Source organism: Frankliniella occidentalis, unplaced genomic scaffold (assembly GCF_000697945.3).
Source record: "Frankliniella occidentalis isolate FOCC.00 unplaced genomic scaffold, Focc_3.1 Scaffold15, whole genome shotgun sequence".
Classification (NCBI taxonomy): Eukaryota; Metazoa; Arthropoda; class Insecta; order Thysanoptera; family Thripidae; genus Frankliniella; species Frankliniella occidentalis.
Genome location: NW_026267145.1, coordinates 751,978 through 757,623, shown reverse-complemented (window position 1 = coordinate 757,623; position 5,646 = coordinate 751,978). Strand labels below are relative to the sequence as shown.

At 53.5% G+C, this 5,646-nt stretch overlaps 1 protein-coding gene across 1 annotated transcript in view; it reads right to left on the bottom strand.

Moving 5' to 3' along the window:
• The window catches only part of LOC113217036 (adenylyl cyclase 78C-like), an 87,658-nt gene extending 82,585 nt beyond the window's left edge, over positions 1-5,073 (bottom strand). The window contains exon 1 of the mRNA XM_052264010.1: positions 4,788-5,073. The gene's annotated coding sequence lies outside the window, so the exon portion shown is untranslated. The remainder of the gene's footprint in view (positions 1-4,787) is intronic.
• Between the last annotated feature and the right edge of the window lie 573 nt (positions 5,074-5,646).

The following is a 5,646-nucleotide window of genomic DNA, read 5'->3' as shown; positions in this document are numbered from 1 at the left end:
GAAACAAAAACACTGCCCCCTCTGCCACCACCTCCCGTCATGTAGCACCTCGTTGGCTGCCAGATTTTCACAGTTTTCTTGACCTGCCCCCCCCCCCTCTCCCCTCCGCTCCGCGCCTGCCCACAGTTTTCCTTAAACATGCAACCCTCTTCTCTGCGTACTACCACCCCAAATACACTGCAAAACACCAATAAAACAACAACAGTTAAAATCAACACCCCTCTTGGCTCTGTTAATTAACTTAGTGCAAACAGAGGCACTACAAGATTCGCACCCCTGGAAGGTTCTATAATAAACGAAAGGTGCTAAATTTTAGTGCCTTTGAACACTCCCATGGCTGTCTAAAGGCACTAATATTATTTAGCTTATTTAAGGTAGTAAGTCCTACCTTTCACTGATTAAAAAGGCGCTCAACTAGCATGCACATGAAAGTGCTCAACATTATGTTGCTCACTTTTAAGGGTTAAAGGTTTTGACAGGATATTTGAATACTATTAAGTGTGTTGGCTACAAAACTTTGGACTTTACTGTTGAACACTTCAAAGTACTCAAATATCCCGTCAAACACTTTTATTATAAGTGTGCAACAGTGTTGGGCACTTCCATGTACAGGCCAGTTGAGCACTTCATTTACTAGTGTTGTTTCTCGAGTATAAGTCAAACGCAAATCCCCCCCGTCCCTCGGTAAAATAGGAAATATAAAATATAAATTTGGTGACATTTCATAACAGGAGTGTTTCCATCTCGTGAAAGGTACAAACGAGGTACAAAATGGTGTCACACTCCAGAGACTGAAGAGCACAATATTTGCGAGGAAGTTTGAGTGATGGATTTATACACCTCGTTACAGATAAATTAGGCCACGTCCCCCGGGAGGAAGGGCGCCCCGCTCCCCACTCCTGCTTTGCCGGTAAGAGCGCACCGCAAAACATTTACGCTCAGTGTGCGACCAAGCGGTGCAAGTCAGAGGATGCTCCGGGTAGATCAGTAGATGGAAGGGGGGGAGAGAGAGAGAGAGAGAGAGAGAGAGAGAGAGAGAGAGAGAGAGAGGGGGTTACACATTCCACTACATGAGGAGCACTCGTTTTTCCTAACTAATGGAACGCCGTGGAGTAAGCAAGTGGCGGGTAAGCGACCGCGCAACCGCCAAGGCAACCGCGCACTCTAGCAAATTACAATTCCTGCCTGCGTACGACTAACCTGAGTGTTCCCTAAGGTTTTGATTCCATACGAGTACTTTTCAATCATCTCATGTCAACTTGGATGTAAACAGGTGCCCTTTCGTGTTTTTTTAACATATTTTTTTTCTGTAAATACCCCCGGCGCGTTAGATCGTTGGCCGTGCCGCGGGCCGCTATCACGAGTGGACCGGCCGCGGGGCCGCGCCGGGGCCGGCGTACGGAAATAGACCGGTCCGGTCGCGCCCGCAGCCCCGGGGAGGAGAAGAGGAGCAAGAGAGCCCTCTCCTCCCTGCACGGCACTGCCACGGCACTGCCTCGGCACGCGCACCCAACTGCCACCGCACCGCCTCAGCCTTGGCTCGGGCCTCAAGGCCGCCTCACCGCCGCCGTGATCCACGGTGTAATGAGACCAAGCAGAGGCACCTCGGCGAGAGCGATAAGGGCTGCATCTATTTACACTGCAGAGCGACGAGAGCGCTCCGCATTTGTAGCAAAGTTAAACGGGCCAGCGGGCCAACGCCTCACTGCCGGCTGCAGCCGCCGGCTCACTGCCCGCCGGGAGGGAAAGGGGGAAAAGAGAGAAAAACTGGTAGCGGTCGTGTGTGCCGCTGACATGAAATCTATTATATAGCGAAAAACAAAAGAGAAAAAAAATTAAGAGAAAATTAAACAGCGCAACAAAATCCAAGGGAATGCAAATCGAAAACGAAAACTCCCCCGTCCCCCTCTCTTGCCTTTTTCTCTACTGCCCGTTGGTCGTCAGTCCCGGCCCAGTACACACACGGGCACGATCACACAGACACCCAGCGCAGGGACGCGCGGGCTAACGAACGGGGACAGGTCCATTAGCACCTGCCTGCCAGGTGTATCCCTATGGTTCCAGGAAAACCAGCGCGTCGGAGAGGGGCCGACCAAAATATCGAAAGGGAGTTTGTTCTGACGAGGAGGGACTCCGTGATGTAGTTTTTCTTCGTCCTTTTTTGGTTGGCTCAACTATAATTTTCGTCAAAGGACAGGCCACGGAGTCACGAAGATTTCTCAAACAATTGTGTTTTTCTGGTTAATTCTTCTCATTATTTTACCATTTTAAGTTCCAGTTCCAGAGGAATTTACACTCTCCTTGTTTTGCTGTTGCCCATAACATTTCGGTGGTAATATACAAATCAGTAACTAAGATTGGTCTCTTTCACCTCCATTTTGGATGACCTGGAATATACTCTCTTCTGCGTCCAGAAGTCGACTCTTAAGGTACCAAAACTCGGAAAGAGCAGACATTAACTTAAAATACCTTAAACCCTATCTATCTAAATCCCCTATTTTAATTAATTAAAATAGACTGGAATAGTGTATTTGGTATTTCGCTAGAGCCCGGAACGGCGGGGGCAGGAGGACGAAGAAAACTAAGCTGGAATGGTGCCCGCGCAGTCCACCACTACTCATAGACTGGGGAGGATAGGGGAGGGCCCAGGGAGCAGTGTAGGGCGAGGGGAGGTGTGCGGGCGCCCTTCCAGCTTTCCAGTCCTGTTCTTCTTCTTACGCCCCGCCCGCTCCGGGCTCCTGGAATCTGGAGAAATACCCTTCCATTCGACTTCGCTTCTCTCGCCCCTCCTCGCACATCTGCTCCGTGCAGCCTCACAAAACTGTATTTCCGCGCGACACTAGCAGCCAGCATCCCACCAGTCGTCATGAGAATGAGCAAGGGAGAAAGGTCAGGGGCAGCCGACTCAATCAGGAGAGGAGTTGTTGTCCCCCCCCCCCCCTCAGTTGGCACGTGCCCCACCCCTCGTTTCGTTACCCTTTCCCTTCCCGTCCCTTCCGGGGGAGGCCGCCCGCATTTCTACAAATCCACCCCTGCCGGCCGAACCCGGCCCAGCCCCGGCCCGCACCGCGATGACGTCCCCGCGCGACTCCCACGGCCCACGCCCTGAGATAGCGCGGCGAGATAGCGGCGCGGCCCGGCCGGCCGGACGTCAGGACCGCCTCGGACAACTCTGATCCGAGCGGGCGGGCGGCAGCGGCGAGCTGGCCCTCACCGAAACAAAAACACTGCCCCCTCTGCCACCACCTCCCGTCATGTAGCACCTCGTTGGCTGCCAGATTTTCACAGTTTTCTTGACCTGCCCCCCCCCCTCTCCCCTCCGCTCCGCGCCTGCCCACAGTTTTCCTTAAACATGCAACCCTCTTCTCTGCGTACTACTATCGCCTAGTCCGAACCCTTGTTCAGCCCTCCCGACCCTTCTCTATGCATCGAGCTTTCTTATTCGGTGTTGCTGTCCAGACACGACCCCCCGCATCCCCCAACAAAGCAACGCCACTCCCTTCCCTCCCGTCTCTCCCGCTCCCTTGCAAAGCTCATTAAAATTCCTAGTGGACGGGCCGCAACAACTCTCTAGAGAGGCCGGTGGGCCGCTCCAACGCCCCCTTCACCCTCACCCCGCTGCGTTGGGTGCAGCCCCCCCCCCTCAATATCACCCCTCTGCATCCTGAGTGGTCCGCTTGGCTCGAGGCGAGTCGTCCTTTGCTCTTGCTGCCCAGTTGCATCTCCAACAACAGTCTTTACATTGTTGATATTTAATTAATGTCTGCGTCTGTTTTCGAACACAACTTTGCAGGCTCTTGAATGCTCTTCATCCTCAGCACTGTACCCCTTACTTTTTGTCGCTCCCTCGCTGATACCCTGCCAAGATTTCTACCTTCTGCCACAGTGCTGAAGTGAGTAAATAATAACAGTGAAATGCTTGTACAATTGCATGTACCGTGATCTAAATGTAAAAGGACAATTTTGTTCCTAAAACATGACAAATTGGGTGACGTTTTACACAATCTATCCAGTAACGTTTTACACAATTTGTCTATTGTTAAGAAAAAATTTCCTGGATGTGCGCGAAAACGTTCCCGTTTGTGGGGTACAAAATTGCCCCTTTACATGTAGAGTGATCAGAGCTAACGTCGCAGTGTTGCGGGATTGCATACCATTTTGGGCCTCAGGGGCCACGCCGGCCACGCTTCACGGGGGGAGTAGGCAAACCTGCAGCATTACGGCGTCCGCGTCCACTCTGATACATTTATATTTACTCAACTCTTGCAATTGTTCGGAGAACATATTTTGTAATTTTCCTACAACGTCGACCATAAAATTGGTTATTTGCGATTAATATGATGCGTTATTCTATTTGTTGGCGGTTCCGCGGGTACGTACCTGCACAGGTTCCAATTACTGCGCAATCAGACTCGCTCTATCTGCTCTGCTAATTGTTGTTCGGGCTCCCCACAACAACAACTAGCAGATGTAACTGCTGATCAAAAGTTTCGGTGTTTCTAAAACTAGAACCTGCTTGGCGTGCCGCAGCTTAACGCCGTACCGCGGAAAAGGAATGTCAACAACATCAGTTCTGTGTGACGTAGAACCAGAATCTGGCAGAGTGGTTGGCAAAGTGTTGTGGGAGCATATTATGTGATTGTGTCTCAAGGTGTGAGCGTGTGTTCGTCCACGTTCGACCAGAGAGTCCTTCCACAACTTTTATCCGGGCGGAGTATGGGGGGAAATCGGGGGAGGTAGAGAAAGTTTGTTCGCAAAGAGTCCACATAGCCAGGGCTGCCGCCTACCTGGACTAGGTGGGTTGGAGTGTCCTGGTGTGTCGCGGTCAGCAGGACGTCATGGTCGCGGACGGAGGCCGACTGGCGGGGCCGGGGCGCTGGCGCCGATCAACGGGTGGCGCACCACGCCGACGACGGGGGGCGAGCGGGCTCGGCGGGGCCGACGACGGGCAGGTGCATGACACGGTCCTGGACACGTGCCGGGCGGCGCCGGGCGAGCGTACGCTGGGCGGCGGGCGGCCCGGGCTGCGGTGCTGTGCGCGCGGTGCGGCGGGCTTGCCTATACTAACAGGCGGGCGGGCGCGCTGGCGCCACCGCAGCGCCGCGCCGCGCCGGGCCAGCGCCGGCCGGCCCAGAGACTCCCCGCCATGGCGGCAGCAACACTCGGCGGGGAGGGGAGCCGCCAGGGTGGGAAGGACCGCGGCGCCTCACAAGTAGTGCGGAGCAGCAGTAGCGCGGGGTGTAGGCCCCGAACCGCCCGCAAGGCGAGTAAGTGCATGCTGTCGTCATTTGGCAGTAGGCAACGGCCTAGGGACGCGCCGTGGGCGGGGCGTGTTATTGTGAGAAAAAGTGCAGTGCCACGCACATTGTGTTGTAAACACTCATTGCATTTTGGCAGAATCGATATCTGCTGCACAATTGCAATGCATAATAATTATGTACGAATTGTGCATAACTATGCATAATTAAATACATGTATTTGTGGCTGCGTCAAATTCTGCGCATGTTCATCATGCACATCGAAATTCATAAAAGGGTTTAGTGTGTTGGCAGCGTGGCGCACACGACGGGCGCAAAAGGCGGGGCGTCGGGGTTTGTTTGGATGGCGACTGACTGAGCGGTGCGAACGGCACAAGTTGGGGGAAGG